Below are 19,135 nucleotides of genomic sequence, written 5' to 3'. Positions count from 1 at the left end.
ATGATGTTTTCTTTTCATCGATATTGTTGAGTACTAGAAACAGTGCTATTGATAAATTGTGAATTCGGCATTTAATTCGGTTCCCAGGTATCAAAAATCAACTCCGATTGGAGACGGCTTAATTTCCAGTTTTCATAATGGCGCCGGTTCTGACGTTTTCCTGGCACGTAAAATATAAAAATAGTAAAAAAGCCAGGAAAACGTCAGATATTTCGACTACCTACACACCTGATCCCACATTTGATGTTTCTGATGTCTGTATTTCGATCTGCCCTGTTAACAATAACGTGTTCTTTAGAGGAATTATATGATTGATAACAGTTCTCTCTAATATCCTTGTTCATTAATTAGATGACAAGAACTAAATGCAAAATAAATTGTAATATTATGAAAGTGGTTTGTATGGCTAAGTTTCATTTGATTGTAATTTACTTAAGACCCAGGAATACCTTCCTGGTTCACGCATCTTCAGGTCAAAAGGGACAAGCCCAGACGACATTTCTCTGTGTAAACAATCATTGTCCTAACAAAGGTACTTTTCCACCTAGCTTCGTAGGTATTTAGTTTTGACCCCAGGAAACATTGCAGACTTTAGACGGAATTTTAAATTGCATTGCAAATGTTTAGAGGTCAAACAGTTCAAAATATCAAGTTCTTTGGGATTAGCCATCGCATTTGATTGAACATCGCCGAAATATGGCTGAAATATTGCCGACTCGACGTTAAACAATAATAATAATCAATCAATCAATCAAATGAATAATTTTGACTTAAGGTTGGATAGAAGAATGTCTAAGTCACATGCAATACTGAGATTAACATTTCAATACTTTTTTTAAAAAATGCAATTTGCAATTGTAAAAAAAATCCTTCAGTGAAAAAAAAGTATCTAAATAACAGAGTACATGGATAGTTTTAGACTAGGTTATTTTGAAAAAACAACTTGGAATAATCGTTAATTTTTTTCTTATATATTGATTATACATTGACACAAAGAGTATATACGTTTCTGCTTATATGTAAATGCTATGCTCATTTCTATCAATTTGGAAAACCTATTTTACCATTTCCTAAGATTGTAGTATCTGATTAACACATGTTTCAAATATATGTTTATCATACATTCTTAATATGTTTAAGACATATTTTCTATTTTTAAGACGATTTCTACACACTAATTTCAGGGTACTTTTGACCCACCATTCGCAATCTGCAATGTTTTACAAAATTCATAATTACTACAAGTATTCTAAACATTATTTTAGACCAAGCTAGAGTTATTAAAAACACAAGTAAATTTTGAATAGACAAAGGCAATTTTCTTTATCTGTACTTCGTTCAAAGAGTTTTCCAGAGTAAAAAAGGAATGCACCCTATATTAAAAATGAACCATTCAGTTAACGATAAAAGTAAAATATGCTATTTTTTTTCTTCTTCAAATCATCTTACATTGTCGTCGCCCGCGTGGCGCAGTGGTTAGAGCGTCTGCTCTAGAGTCGCGAAGTAAGGAGTTGATCCTTACGTCGCGGGTTCGAATCCCACTGTTGGACGTGGAGACCGGTCCTTCGGATGAGACCTATAAAACTAGGTCCCGTGTCTTAGTAGGTGCTGGCACGAAAAAGATCTCTCACTGCTCAATGGCCGTAAGTGCCGAGTATAGGATAAAATTTGCAGCTCTCCACCGGCAAGTGGTGGCGTCTCCATATGAGTGAAAAATTCTCGAGAGGGACGTTAAACAAATTACAATCAATCAATCAATCTTACATTTTTTCATTATTTTGACCAGTGTCAAATGGATAGTAGTTGTGATATTTATGTACTGGTATAAAAAATCTTCTTTATTTATTTTCTTTGTGTCACATTTGTATCGGTCATAGTTATTGTCAGCTCACTAAGATAACAATTCAATTCAGTTTTAAAATTATTTTTTGCAATTACATTTATAACATTTCCATCTTAAATAAATCGGATCTTTGATTTATGAGTAATGCTACCTCAAATAATAATAAAGGATCATTTACAAGAATTATGTTTTCTGAAGTTCTTAGTTCTTAATTTTACAAAGCTACACACGAACTAATTCTCTCTCTCTCTCTCTCTCTCTCTCTCTCCATATTACTAGTATCTGCACTTATACAGTTCTTATGATTCCAAATCCTTTTTAATAGAAATGGAAAATTATCTCTTTTTATCGGTACTGACTTTACAAAAATAGACTTCATAAAGAGTTTATCTGACACCCATGCAAATTAGTTTGGCATTCAATAAATGAAATTTAAAAAAAATCAAATAGAATAGGTAATCCGTTCTGAATAATGATAAGCAATTTTTCGTTTGCTGAAGTTTTTATTTCCACCCATAAATACAAACAATCGATAAATGATACAGACTTCGCAATATCTATATAGTCTACAGATAATTCAGTGCATATTATAATCTGATATATATAACTCATTTGATACTTTTTTTTGAAAAATAAAATAATGATTTTAATTCCTTTTATTTGAAACAGTATTGTGTTATTTACACAAGAGGTCTAAAACTTAGATGTTCGGGCCTTTTAATTGTTGAACCATTAATTCAATACAATTGTTTGTTTCTTTGCTTTTCAGATATAAATACACTATGTACTAGAATGTCATGAACATTTTTCTTATACCATTAAAAATTAGTTCCTATTTAAATCTATAAATAAAAAGTCTAACATTTTCAGCGTTTTACTGAGCGGTCATAAAAAAATATCGATGTTTGACTGTAGAGTGAGATATTGGACCAACTAACTATTGTATTTCGTGCACTGTATTCTGTAAACAATAAAAGACGAGAGTGAATAACCTATAGTGACCCTGAATGTCTTAACTGAAATAAACCATATATGAGAATGGAAAGTGCCATAACTCTTTTCATGTGTACGAAACATACAGAGATTTATAATCTTTCAAATAATGATTTCAACAGTGATTGAAACAATCATTCTAATAGTTTCTGACAATGATTTCAATACCAAAACCACACTGCAAGCCTTATTGAAATAACCCCACTACTGATAAAATAAGGAGGACTTGTTTATTACGTTTTCCAACATAATAAATTAAATTATTGAGTTTAAATTATGATGTGTAAATTAATGTTTTCCTTTCTTTTTTAGAAATTATCATAAATACACGGACATCTTTGATTTAACTGACGTACCTAAAATTCATACAAAGTATGCAAATGTTATAAGCTAGCTTCCATTGAATCTGGTAGACTCGGCGAAAACAAACGTACAGTCAATCAATATGCAAGTTTTAAGTAATTTTGCTATATATGTATTTCATACATATATCATATATATGTATATGTATATGATTCATTTTGCCATTGATTTGGAAAGGAAAGGATCATAAATACAGATAGTAGTAGAAATTCGAATATCTACATTGTAAAAGAAAAAAGAAAACTGACATAAATGTGTACAAATTTCTGATGAAGATATAGTTATTTTTAATGAAAAAGAATATAGAATGGAACTAAATTCTTGCTCATATTCATGGAATTACCTACACTACAAATACGGGTATTAAATCCAAGGTCTACTCGTCAAGACATTAAAAAACAGAACTTCAAGGGAAGCTAGTATAAGCGTTATTACAATAGTAATTGTTATTTCATTAGTGGTCACACGTATTCAACCAATATTGAAATAACGACCACTATCGAAATAATTCTTTCTATAGTGGTTGAAAGTGCATTTCAAAACCAAACACAGGTTGCAATCACTATTGAAATAACGTTCACTACTGAAATAATTATTTCAATAGTGGTTGAGAGTGCATTTCAATACCAAACACAGGTTGCAACCACTATTGAAATAACGCTCACTATTGAAACAATGATTTCAATAGAAGTTTTGAATGCATTTAAAAACTTAAACAAGTTTGCAACCACTATTGAAATAATTCTTTTTGAAATATTAATTTCAATAATGATTGAAATAATGATTTCAATAGTGATCATAATAATTATTTTACTTGTTGCTGACGATGATTTCCATTCCAAAACCACATTGCGCGCCTTATTGAAATATCCCCACTATTGAAAAAAATATAAGGATGAATTGTCCATTCCGTTTTCTAACACAATAAATTGATATATTGAGTTTAGAATAGAAGTAATTTTATGTTTTTCTTTTTTCTAGAAATTTCAATTAATACACGGACATCTTTGATTAAACTGACGTACCTAAGATTCAAACAATGTATGCAAATGTTACATGCAAGCTCCCGCTGAATCTGGCCGACTTGGCGAAAACCAACAGACAATCAATCAATATATGCAAGTTTTAAATAATTTTGTTATATAAAGTTCATCTTTGCCATTGATTTGGAAAGGAAAGGCCGGGAAGTTAGTATAAACATTGTTACAATAGTGAGTATTATTTCAATAGTGGTCACACGAATAAAACCTCTATTGAAACATAATATTCGCTATTGAAATTATTTCATTAGTGATCGTTAATTCAATAGTGGTTGCAACCAGCTTTTGGTTTTAAAATGCATTTTCAACCACCATTGAAATAATTATTTCAACAGTGAATGTTATTTCAATAGTGGTTACAACCTGTTTTTGGTTTTTGAAATGCACTTTTAACCACTATTGAAATATTTATTTCAATAGTGAACGTTATTTCAATAGTGGTTACAACATGTGTTTAGTTTTGAAATGTACTCTCAATTACTATTGAAATAATTATTTCAATAGTTGTTGCAACAATGGTTTTTTATGTTTATTTTATGGGTTTTTATTTCAATTTAAAGGCCTATTTCTATACATGTGTATAGTGAGACCTTCATTTTTTTTCCATAGAAACGAAAATTAAAAAAAAAAAAACACAATCACAATGATCTCAGAAAGAAATGTTGAAATATTTCATCCAACATCATAGTTCCTGTTGTTCTCTTTTTTTCCCCTAAAACGTTTTGGGTTGTATCAACTACCACAGCGGCTGGAGTTATTCGTTTTGTATGATTTCTTTAGAAACCTGCGTTGATGATGTGTTGTTTATTTCACTGTTTTCGATGTCTTCAGAGGTGGGAATTTGTCGCCTTTTCCTTATTCGCCCTTTTTTCCTATTCTTCTTTTTCACCTTTTCACATCGGCCATACAGAAAATGGCGAATCATCATCGGGAAATCGCTGATGACGATAGCTCCAATGAAAAGTGCGAGAAGTAGTGGACCCAGTATAGTTCCAATGGCTGTGGCAGAAGGACGCGGATCAGAGGCGGATTTTCTTTTTCGGAGTCGTTTGTTTAGTTCTGCTTTGTTAATGACAAGATCCTTTTTTATCTGGACAATTTTGGCCTTGAGAATGTTTTCATCTGTAATGATGACTTGATTCTTCGTACGTTCACATGAACACATACACTCTAAAATTTGAAAAAAAGATACGCTTTGACGGATTGGTAAATAGGCATTTTCTCATCTTTGTTTTTTTCTAACAATAGATAATTATAAGTGTTTACAAGAGCCATTCTCAGATAAAAATTTTACAATAATCCTCTTATCGACACCCATACTTCAAATGAAATTTAATTTTTCTGTTAGAAAATTAAATCTTAAAAATACACATGTATAGCAAGTCAATTCCTTACGAACACAAACAGGCTTTTCACCACTCCATGTCCCATTAGAAAGGCAAATTCTTGTAAGATTACCATGTCCGTGGCGAAATTTGTCCTTGCACTGAAAACTCATCGACGTTCCTTCTGAAAACAAACTCTGTGACGAAGTGGTTGCGGCAGACCCTACCGTATCTCTGTATCGTGAAACCTTGGTTATGCCATCCAGAAGATGAGTGCTAATATCATCGTATTCTAGATCATCATAAGAACAGCCTAGAAATTACAAAGCCTTCAAAATAATTTCTAATTCTGATACAACTTTCGGGTTATTTACATATGACAAAAGAATACACATTTAGACTTTGGTAAACGACGTTTTTAAAAGATTATAGAAAGGCTAGTTTCAGAACAAAAGAATAACAAAGTGTGCTCGGCATTGAAGCAGACGATGAAAGATTTTTGGAATCATAAAAAACATCTAAATAAACAATTTACAATAGACTGAGGGTAAATTTCTTTGAAGGCAATGAATATAAACTTCAGCTGGAATTCCAACAACGCATTTTATGTATCATTTAAACCCATTGTATTGTTACATGTAATATCAAATATACAATACGAAATCATCATTTATCGGGCGTAACTGGTTGACTAAGAAAAGTCTTTCTTATTAATCATTAATGTATACATGTACACGTTCCTAAGCTTACTGGTTGTGCTGCTGGTATCAGGGGATGCTTTTTTCCTTCAGGCAAATACGAGTACATGTATTTAGAAAACTCAGACTACTTTGATACAGTGAACGGCAATGAATGCTTACCTTTGATAACAGGGTCAGACATAGATGACGACACTTGTATTATGGACGAATTAGTAACTGATGTCGAACCTTCTGTAATTTGTGCTGTTGTCAATGGACTATTTGTATCAGTGGGAATTATTGTCGAATTAGTTATTGTGTGAGCTACTGCTGTATTTTGTGTTGTCTGTCCTATGCTTGTATTAGAAGGCGGTTCTGGAGTTAGACTCTCTGATGAGGAATACACTGCTGTGGTGCTAGATGGATCAGATGATACCCTAACTTCTGTAGTTGTACCGATCTGAGTGGTTTTACTGTAGTACCAGCAAAAGTACTTGGGGATACTTCGATAATTGCTGTTCCGTTTGTACAAAACACTCTGGAAACGTGTCTTGGAAATTGACTTCGAAGTTCTGAAGTTCTGAAGCATAAAAACTAAATTTGTTATATATACCAAAAATTAGATATAACATCGTATGTCTGTTATTCTATAAATGTAAACTTGGCAGAGGCCAGTGCCGAAGAGTCTAAACTCCTTTTTTAGTAATAGAGACTTATATAGGTCTCTGTTAATCAAGGTTGAGTATTTATTGTTTTATACATGTAATATTGTTTTCCTTTTTAAACAGTTGTTTAAGTGTTAAAATATAATCATAATGTGTTGTTACACTTCACATTGTATTATAATTGTATTATGTAATATATTTGCTGGAAACAAGAATTAAAATGTCGAAAATGTCCAATTCTTGATTATTTAATAAAACGGTTACATGTATTGACTTTTGAATTCAGTCTACTCGTGACTATTCGGACTTGGTCGGGTATTGGTTAGCCTTCGGCATCACTCAACCAATACCTGAATAAGGTCCGTATAGTCACGAGTAAGCCTCATCAAAAGTAAATAACTGCATAATGAAAAAATTATAATTTCTTTTACAGTACATACTAAGTATATGGAATGTTATCCTCCCTTAAAATAGGGGTTTTCGCATTAATCTATAGCAACATGCAACTTCAAGACAGATGACGTATACATCATTTAATTAAAACGACAATGACAATATAAAAAAATTCAATGACTGGAGCGCATTTAAAATTCTGATTTAATATCTATCTATAATTTCAATAACTTTCTATAAAAAAAAAAAAGTAAAATAACAGCAAAAATCGTTTGACGACGTGTAAGCATCATGTGTACATGTTAAGTTATGAAAATCGTCTGCTATGTAAAGGATATATGTCGAATACAATTTTGTATGAAAAAATATCAGAGGGATTGAGGTCCGTTAGGGCCGAAAACTATTTTTTTTTTCCAGACAGAATTGTATAAGGTATATCGTACTTAAAATATTGCCCTTCAAATTTGATTTACGTGAGGTAGTGCGATATTTTGACAAAAGACATATGTGTTAATGACCATAACACATAATGTGTTAATGACCATTGAATCAATTCTTTCAAGAATGCAGGCCTGAATTAAATCTACCCGGTATTTTTTAAAATCATCTACATAGTTGCAGGTATTGGCATTTGAGTGGTTTGTTGGTTTTGATATGATCGTCGGTTTGTTTGTTTGAATGTATTTGATTGGTTTTTGTATTTGTTTGGAAGGGAGAGTGAGACGAAAATTTTCCTTCCTTAAAACATTGAATTTCATGGATCTGAAAGCAATGTATCGAATTATGATACAGACGATCTAATGAACTATATTTCAGGAATTGAAAGGAAAATGCAGATGTGACCTTCAGTTTAAGCTGATCAAACACAGATATAGAGCAGACGCTGAAGGTATATTGATTTCTAAATACAGACAGTTAGAATAACTGTAAGAAAGATTGCACGTGTATTGGATAGCTTTGTAATGAAAACAGAGGTAAAACTCCTCTATATTAACAAAATGACATATTTACCAGCCAATTCTGATTACAATGGTAACCTTTGATTATAATTATTTAAGATAGGTTATGGAATTTCTGAGCTTGCACAACTAAATGAAAACATTGCTTCAATTCGGGAGGATCTTGGCTCGTCTTTGAATCGTGGTCGTTTCACTCGAATTTCTCCCTTCCTAATGCAATATATTTAATATTTCATTTTCCAATTCTGCGTGATTAAAATTCATAATATTCTGCTTTAAAATTATCATTGTATATACATATAAGATTAAACTTTGCTGTTTGCTTAATGCAGTTGTTATTACGTTTTTATTTCTTTTGTTCATACAGTATGTCCATTTATGAAGTATGTCAGTACTGAGATCGTCTGATATTACGCTTAATATCAGACTGCTTACTAACATCGGACTCGTACCAAAGGTATATTTTAAGACTTAGCTTAAATAAAACTAAGAATGACATCAAGCAATGTTTTTATTTGTGTGATTGCATAATTTCGTGAAGATATACATTACATTTAAAATTAATCATCATGATGGTTGTCCTTGAGTTTGGAGTGACGGTTTTTTTAATCAAATATTTGATTCTTAATTCTCTTTGAAATCTTATTTCAAATTATGACTTCTGTAAAATCACAGTATCCTGGGGTTCAATTTTCGTGTTCTTTTTTTTTTGGGGGGGGGGGGGTTGTTCGTGGGTTTTTGATTTGTGCTGAGTTGTTACACGTATATATTTGAAATTTCACAATTCGTGGAAGAAATGTAAATATGGGTTTCATCATACCTCGAAAAGAACAAAAAATAATCTCCCACGAAAATAGTGATTTCATAGTATTAGAAATGTGTGCATTGAGTACCTTGCATGCCGGAAGAACAGACCACTGGAAATTTGGACTGACAATTTATTATTTGTATACTTTTTTCGTCTTTTGCTATGCAGTTTTCATTCATACTGATGAATATTTCTGTTAAGGTTTCCAACAGTTTTGCAATGCAGCTTCCTTCAGGTATACCAACCCAAACTTTTGTTTGAAAATGGGCTGTCCTGGAATACAAAGGTTGATACTGATATTTAAGCCACTCAATCCCTTTTTTCCCCATTCTTTTCTGAAAAAAGCTCATTAAAATATTTCTGATTACAGAGATAGAAAAAGAAAATTCGCATGATAAATGTTATGGCCACTTTACTTTCATATAAATATATGAATGAACTCCATACAACTGATTCTAGCATTGTCCAGGCCAATGACTCTTTATTCTCTTTGCTGAATGAAATATATAGAGATAACGAACAGTATTCAAGCTCAATAGCTATTAAACAATACAAAATAGGAGCAGAGCAAACACGGACCACCAAAACATCAGAGGTAGGATCCTTGTCATGATCGGGGAATAACAGAAAAATCCGTGTACAATTCAGTGTGTAAATAATGACCGTAGGCTAACAATTAGTATGAAAAACGTCATTCGGCATTTGACTCAATGATAAATTGTATTTGCTGACAAGGTCATTGTAACGACCATAGAACTTACGAAATGATGACTTTAAACGAAATTGCTGATATTAAAGTAATTTCTTCTTCAAATTTTATCTATCAAATTCAATGATGTCAATGTAAAAATGAATTTTAAAAATATCTTATGAGTTTTATCCTGCACAGAAATACAGTTAATTTCCTTATCTCAAACACCGACTTCTCGAATACCATGGATATTCCAAAATAATTTGGAAGTTCAAACCACTTTTCTTTAAGCAATTAATTTACCCTTTATTTCTCGAATCCTCGAATATTGAGAATTTTGTCTCGGTCCCTTCGAGTTCGATGCAACTAAGTTTGACCGTACTGGTATTATAGATGGGTTGTGTATTCTGTTAAGTAAAATGGGGCAGTATTATATACATAATGTAAATAGTAAAGAGTACTAAATAGAACATTTACCCGCTTTATGTTAGCTGTGAGAAAGTTTTCTAGGTTGTGCAGAGATAATACCCTTTTATAAGAAATATACTTACAATTTCGTGACTAAACTTATGGTTGATTTATCCCGTACTTCCAGAAAAGCAGCATTATATGACTGGCACAAAGTATCAGCTTCAGAATATAGTACATAGTAAATATTTAATTTATATGCTTGTTCTTTATAGGTTTTTATGAAATGTTCGAAAGTCTCTAAAACATAAAGTTATTCTTCTTATTCAAATTATTAGACTCTTTTGCTATAAGCTGAAAATTACATTTATATACACTATTGACTAAAAAGAACCACTTAGACGCAACATGATTAACCGGTTGATAGAAATTATTAACAATTCTCTCTCTCTCTCTCTCTCTCTCTCTGGATAATATAAGCCAAAAAAATGGAAAAAAAATCCCCTTTTTAAGCACAGACACATTATTAGTCAAATCAATTCGAAAGCATCTTCACATAGTGCAGATTGAAGTAGATTAATGTTGTCAATTTATTATGGCCATTTGAAAGATTTAATGAGAAAAACAGATCATCGCTGTATCCCTATTTTCTCAGGCGAGCATTTTGATCCACGTGTCTCTTAATTTATAATTCTTTTAATCTTCCTAACCAAAAATAAGAATATATTCCTAATAAAATCTACAAGGGGTATATTCCTAATAAAATCTACAAGGGGTATATTCCTATTAAAATCTACAAGGGGTATATTCCTAATAAAATCTACAAGGAGTATATTCCTATTAAAATCTACAAGGGGTCATTATTCTACAGGGGTCTTTTTTTCCTCACGTAGGGTTTGCAGCTTTGAAGGGTGAGCCACTTTTTCTAAAGGCACAAAGATCATTTTTCGACGTCGAATTGAAATATTGCTTTCAATATTTTTAGCAGTACTGGTCAGAGACCAGAGGAGCTTATGCGATAGTAAGGCGTCCGTCGTCCGTCCGTCTGTCTGTCTGTCTAGCTGTCTGTCCGTCTGTAAACAATTTTTCAAAAAGCTACTCCTCCTACAGTTTTGGTCTGATTTCAATATAACTTGGCACATAAGTAGACTACACTAAGATTCATAATTCTATGTACCGGTTTTTGATTTCAATGAACGGTTTTGCCACGGTCACTAAAAATAGAGATTTCTGGGTAATACTTTCAAAATGCTACTCCTCCTATAGTTTTGGTCCGATATCAATAAAACTTAGCACACAAGTAGACTATACTAAGATACATAATTCTGTGTATCGATTTTCGATTTCAATGAACGGAGTTGCTATGGTTACTAAAAATAGAAATTTCTGTGAAAATCTTTCAAAACGCTACTCCTCCTACAAAAAGTGCCCCCCCCCCCCGTTTTGTCATTTATTGAATCCAGTGTTAGAATGAAATGTACTATTTCAATTTTATTTATAATTGGTAAATATTCAATGAGCTTAAGGACAGATGATACGAACAAAATGCCTGGATTTATATATATTTCTGGACCTATTTGGATTGTAAATGATGAAAATATATCATTTCTAAAATATTAAGAAATTGTTAATTTTCTATGATGTTCAAAATTCTACATTTTTGCCGTCGCCCTTATAAATCTATATATCTATGAGGTTGGAATTATTCATTTCATTTATGTAAACATAGCTTAGTTGATATTTTCATGATTTAAATAAATGTTTGTATCATTTGTCCATAACTTGAAATATAACGAGATAAAGATACTTATTTCTTAAGCTAGACATACTGTGTTACAAGTTTAATTGTTTGCACAGTAAACTGTCTCACATGCAGATTACATGTATATTGCCATTTTAAAAATGCTGAATGCAAAATGGATGTACATTTATCAAAGACCTTGTCCGTTTCCAAGAAATAAAAATTCATGACCTCAAAAAAAAATTCATGACCATGAAATTAAAATTCTTGTCAACAAAATAATAAAAAATCGTGGCAATAAAAAAATATCATGAATCAATTAAGCAAATCTTGTTTTGTTTTATTCCATCAAAAATAAACGAGTTTCTGAGTTACTCAAATTCAACTGGATTACTCAACGGGGTATTTGTGCAAGGTTAAAGCAACATGAATACTGTCTTAGTGATCATGAAAGATATTTTCGAGGGGAAAAACATTAGGTACTGAGGTAGGCGACCTGATGACCTGTAATTTCAAGTCTTTGTCAGTGAATCAGGAAACAAGCATGTTTCGCTGACAGGTCTAACCGCATTTCCCTGTCCTATATACAACAATACTCTACTCATCATAAACAGATTAGTCGATGCCACCTTTTGTTATACAATTAATATCTTTCATTAACATATTTCATATCGCAGCATATTGGCTGCTGTCAGGAAAACTATCTCACTTGGCAGCTTCATGATTAAGATTTCAAAATAAAGTCTTTTAAATTTATTTATTGAGAATCACTCATTGAACAAAAAGTATCTTTTCCCCCTTATATTTTCACTATCTCATAGGAATTAAAATGTTCATTACACATTTCCTTTTGCTGATATTAGTGGAAATACAATCTTAGATCTAAAGTAATAAAATCAGGAATTGTAATGTTCTCATCAACATGCTCTTTGTGCCAGAAATCTCTTTATACCTTATCAAAAATTCCAAGACATTTTAGAAAATTTAAAATCGCCAAAGTTTTCTACAGTCAAAAACATCAAAACATATGTCTTTTCTGCATTTTATACATCGATTCCTCACAATAAATTAAAAACTAGTCTTGTTGATATCACAGACAACTGCGTCTTCAATAAAAATTGAACTCGGAAAATTTTGTATTTGTGATTGGTCATCAACAAAATTACTTTGCTGAAAATCACTCTGATTCTACAGAAAAGTACTCTGAAGTTAATATTAAAAGGAAGTTTTTTGTAAACTTTTTGTAGTCTTCGGAGATCATGTCTTCCAACAAACTGTTGGAATTTCTATGAGCTCTAGTAGTGCTCCTTTATTAGCTGACCTGTTTTTTATATTCCTATGAAGCAGAATTTATCCAAAAACGTTTTACAAGAGAAAAAGAAAACACTTGCTGTGGCCTTCAACTCGATAATATATCAAGAGCGTTTTATCAATTAACAACAATTAAAATGTCGACTCGATATATCCCAGTGAACTCGAAATGAAAAAAACCCCACATTATCTGCCACATCTGTTTCATAATTGAATATTTTTACTGATCATAGACGATAACGGCCAACTTACAACTAAATTGTATGACAAACAAGATGACTAGCCTTTCCTTCGTCAACTTTCCTTATATATTTATGGAGTAATATTCTGCATTTGGTGTTAACGTCTCCCAACTTAAACAATGCTGAAGACCGATGTGACCGATCAACAGGGAATGCTTACTCCTCCTAGGCACTGATCTGCCTCTGGTCCGTGTTTTATGCCCTGTTTACAGATTTGTATTGTTTGTAGGTTTTTTTTAGATCGACCACTGTTCGTTATCATCACTTTATTTATTTAAGAAATAATGCATCATTTTTAAACATATATCAGTATATAAATACGGGTTGGTCACGAGATCAAATTCCATGGTAAATTTTATCTCGTACCAACCCGTATTTATATCCCGAAAGATGTTTAAAAATGATTCATTATTACTTATATTTACATTTATGACATTTATATTTTACATTTTTCTGATTTTAATCTTTAACGCTTGAAATGTTTTATTTTTTAATTCAACGGCACATATTTGATCCATTGATTGCGCGTCGACCCTTTATGACGTCAATGAGAAATTACGTCGAACATTAATGATGTGAGGAACCCGTGTTTATACGGATATATATACTTGTTGCTTATAATAGTGTTATCTAAAAGAAAACATTTGCAAATGTAAATATAATCGTATAGTCTTGTAATTTCCAGAATTTATTTGATATATTCAATACTATATAAGATGCTAACATCCAAAATTTAGATAATTTAGTCCTCAAATATTTCAAAGCCATTAAAATTAATTGCATTCTTACTGCAATGCAAATACTGTAGATCATTAATTTTTCGCAACACCTTGTTTTCGCGACAAAGTAAATTTGGTGTTTAAAGCGAAACGAAATTTTTACGAAGATGCAGAAAATGCCAGTTTACAATCAGGGCCATGTTTTGAATTTGAATTCATACAAGATGTAATTGTTCAAAAAAAATTTGTCCGTGTATAAGGAGTGTTCGTTTACATTTTTTCTACAAACATGACTTTGAGCACGAATTCCTTTTAAGACAAAAATAATATTTGTACAGAGTTTGATTTGAATGACAAATTGACATGTGTTACCTCATTGAGATGATTTTAGATCCTTTTTTATACTTAAGGAAAACATGTCCTGGGCAATGAATAAGGATATTTTTTTTTTTCAAATAGGATTGGTTGCTTTTCTTATTTTGCACAAAAATGTGGCATATTATAATTAGCTACCGCACATATTCTTTTCATTACGTGGATTTGATGACTTTTTTGGAGGGAGGGCTATTTTTTTTTTTTTTGTTTTTTTTGTGCAAACTAGAAGAAGGAAGACGTAAACATAGGTAGTGTCTGTTTCTTCTCCAAACGCCCGGCATTAAAAGTGAAAGTCACGGGTCTTTCGGATGAGACCTTTAAAACCGAAGTCCCTTGTCACGGTAGGAGTTGGCACGATGAAGAACCCTCACTGCTAAATGGCCCTGAGTGCCAAGTATAGGTCTAAAATTGAAACCCTTCGCCGATATATGGTGGTGTCTCTACACATGTATTAGTAAAACAATTTCTCGAATTGAATGTAAAACAACATAAATCAATCAATCATTTCACGAAGCATCTTCTGGAACAATGATTTATAAAATAAAGACTATAGCGATTGTAAACTTAAACTATCTCTCTTTTATTCACTGTGTTCGGTAACAACATCCTTATACTAATCGAATCAAAGATGGAAAAAAAAATCTATGTTTTTTCTTTCCTTTCTTTTATGGATAAAATGTATTGATTTAAGAAAAATGACGACTATATACTTTGTAACAAAAGCAATTTGAAAACTCTCTCTAGCCTCTCTGTCCATAAATTTAAATAATTAATGTACATTAAATATAAGTTTTGTTAAGTTTTGTCGAGAAAGCGGGACGGAAATCTACCTTCTGGTCCTTCCATCATTTAAAGCAAATTTTATTCAATTCACTTGAAAAGGATCAAGGATCTAAGATCTGAAATGAATTTGAGAAGAACCTGGTAAAAAGATATGTAACTGTTTTAACAATATTTTTGGCATCAGAATGAATCGCACATATAAGTATAAATAAATAAACATAAAAATAAAATTTACGATTTAAAAGCGAAAAACAAGTGCCTACTTAATTAGAATAAAGTACTTTACATTACCTTTTTTTTTGTTTAAACTATTATTTGTACTTTATTATATAAAATGACTTTTGAAGAAGACCATTAAGGTTGTGATCAGATTTGACATTTCAATAATTGTTTACCATCAATCACGCGCAGACCAGCTTTCTGTCTATATCAGATAATAAGTAAATGACTCTTTCCTGTGTACTTTTACATATCTTTACTTGACTAATAAATGCATTGTTTAAAGATTATTGTGTTTTTACCTATGAAATATTGACTTCTTTATTATTTATTTTCATAATTTATTATTCTTTTGATAAAAAAGTACATAATTTGTTGTCATATAACCTTTGCTGTCAAAATATTTTTCGTATAAGTGATGTAACTTTTTATACTGTGAAATATATCATACATGCTTTATCATGTTTTTTTCATTCTATTTGTATCAGTTCTTATGACTTTATTTTGACAAAACTATGAGTAAACAATTTGTTTTTCTCTTGATATGTTATCAGGAAACTTAAGATAATCTTGGTATTATGTTCATAATGAGAATTAAGAAAAAAAAAAAAAAAAAACAAAAATAGTTTTAAAAAATGATTTCTAAATAATTTTATAACAGCATATGAATAACAGTACGTTTTATTATTTAAAATATATCATATTTTAAAGTATAGGACTATTAACATTAGAACATTCTTATGATTTTCCCACATATTGGTATAACCCCATCCGCTCTAAGCACAATTTTGCAAATCGTTCTGTGAATTGTACTACTAAGACGTTCCTTATTCTTTGAAATAGATAGGTTCATCAGTTTAACCGAATAATCCCAAATGGAATATAAATAATGGCTTTACAATATGTCAGTCAAAATACAATCCAGTATTAGGTCATTATATCGACCATACAATTTGCAAAATGCTGACTTTCAACGATATAGTTGAACACCCTGTAATTTCGACTTATTTGTCAGCAGTTTGTCTAGATTTGAAAAGTGATCCTACTCAGAATATGCTCTTGAGTATCAAAGCAGTTTGGAGACGTATCAGATTGTGGAACTTTAAAGAAAAATGACGAAGACGAAGCTAAAGTCTTTCCATTTGTCTTATACTTTATTGCTAGTTGTTCATGTAAAATTATAACTAGTAAAATATCCAAGGAAGTCACAGATGTGGCAGACCATTTTGGCATTTTTAATGTCAATTTAACTGGTATATATGGAGATGACATATGAAAAAAATAACTATTTGATTAAACATCGTCGATACATCAATACATCAAAATGTTGAAATGATTGATTGATTGATTGATTGATTGTATATTGTTTTACGTCCCATTCGAGAATTTTTCACTCATATAGAGACGTCACCATATACCGGTGAAGGGCTTCAAATTTTGACCTTTACTTGGCACTCAGGGCCATTGAGCAGTGAGGGATCTTTATCGTGCCAACGCCTGCCGTGACACGGGGCCTCGGTTTTTAAGGTCTCATCCGAAGGACCCGCAACTTTCACTTCAAAGTGCCGAGCGCATGGCGAAGGAACAGTTGCTACCTATTTTTTATCGACTTAGGTCTGTCGCGGCCGAGATTCGAACTCACGACCTCCCGATCACGGAGCGAGCGCTCTACCAACTGAGCTACCGTGAACGGTCTGTTGAAATGAAATGAAAGCAGTAGCAAAGTATTCTTCTTCTCATGTTAAAGTTTTAAATAAATTCTGCTTATAAACATATGAGGTCCGTGTTTGCTCTACTCCTATTTTGTATTGTTTGATGGACTTTTGAGCCTGAATACTGTTCGTTATCTCCATATATTTCATGAATATCAAAAGAAAAAATCAGTAAAAGGAGCACAATTTGCGATCACAGAAATTCCAGATTGTTTGAAGACCAAAGACTGTACAGATACATGTAAATGAGTATAGTCAATGAGGAACTACAGTATCTTTCTAATGTCAACTTCAGTACAATCTTTATTTCATAGTGCTATTGTGATCTCCTATTTTACGTTTTGATCGGACACATATTTGGGTTTTTCCATAGCAAAACATGGACTTTGACATTATACTCGAGCAAGCTGGGGGGTGGGGGGTTTAATTTTTTAGCTTACAATATCTCTGCTTAGGTTTACACTACAACAAGATTCTGCCCGCATGGCGCAGTAGTTAGAGCATTTGCTCTACAGTCGCGGAGTAAAGAGTTGATACTTAAGTCGCGGGTTCAGATCCACTTTAGGCGTGGAGACCTGTCCTTCCGATGAGACCGTAAAAACGAAGATCCTTGTCGCATAGGTGCTTACACGAAAAAGATCTATCACTGCTCAAAGGCCTAATTGCCGAGTATACATGTCTTAAATTGCAATCGTACACAAAAGTGGTGGCGTCTCAATATGAGTGAAAGATTCTTGAAAGGACGTTACCAAACAATCAAACAAGAAACAAACAACAAGCAAGATTCTTTCTGTGGCCTTCTTAAAAAAAATTGTTTCATCTTTTCGAAAGCAAAATACAATGTAAAATTAATCTTATTCCTCAATCATAAAAATAAAAATATTTTGTCATTATAGCTTTGTTATATGAGATGAAATCCAGCGCAAGTGCGGGGAATTGAATTTTACCACTACTAATTTAACGATTCCAAAAATGCAGCTTATAGTTTCTACTGAGTTAATTACTGTCTTATCGCAGGAAGAAATACTGTATTTAAAATCCCGCAGTTAGTTAAGGTGCAGCGGTAGATATATACTCCCTCCCCCTGCTCTCCTTTTTTGTAAAGAAATGGAAAATACCAAATTCATTAGTTGACATTTTTTCTTTACATGTTGGCAAGTTTATTTTGATTGTATTGTAAAAACATATTGTACTTCCGGTGCCCTGTTTCCATTTCAGTCAAGGATTAAAGAAGCGAATTTACACATTAAACTTCATCTTCGCTATCCAAGGGTTTGTGATCTGTACTGTTTCTCAAACCCCTAGAGGTGCCGACAACAAATCCTGGCTAGCTTCTCACGCCTTATGTTAAGGCCTAGTATATAATACAAAATAGTAAATAAATTCAGATTTTAAAAACACTGAAAGGTTTGATTTTAGCACAAATTTTTAACGGCTTCAGTAAATGTGAAAACTTTGACTTCACTTGAGTTTGAACAAGACCATTTTCATTCTTTGACATTTTTTCTAAACAAGTAAGCAAGTACATTACCATAAACATATTGAACTTTGGGTTTGCTGGCATGACGCTCTCATTGGAGAGTATGCACATTTTACTTATAAATTTATCAGCACAACTTACTCATTAGTCTTTCGATATTTTAAATATATTCAATACTTATAGTGATATCAATTGCTTTACCATGATTCCAATGCCCATTCACATCAAAGCTTCTTTTAATAATCTAAATATCTAATTATATTTATGTATAAGTTAAAACAATATGACTTTCTAGACATCTCCATCAAGACTATGAACGGGGACTGGAAAAAATGTATTGGCTCATTTTTTAATCAGAAAAAAAAATTATTTCTTGTATATCGCT

This window comes from Saccostrea echinata, unplaced genomic scaffold (genome assembly GCF_033153115.1).
Source record: "Saccostrea echinata isolate AGI-Se365-2 ecotype Australia unplaced genomic scaffold, CSIRO_AGI_Sech_v1 ptg000016l, whole genome shotgun sequence".
NCBI classification, from domain to species: Eukaryota; Metazoa; Mollusca; class Bivalvia; order Ostreida; family Ostreidae; genus Saccostrea; species Saccostrea echinata.
The sequence above is the reverse complement of the archived record's forward strand: the minus strand, read 5'-3'. Positions refer to the sequence as shown.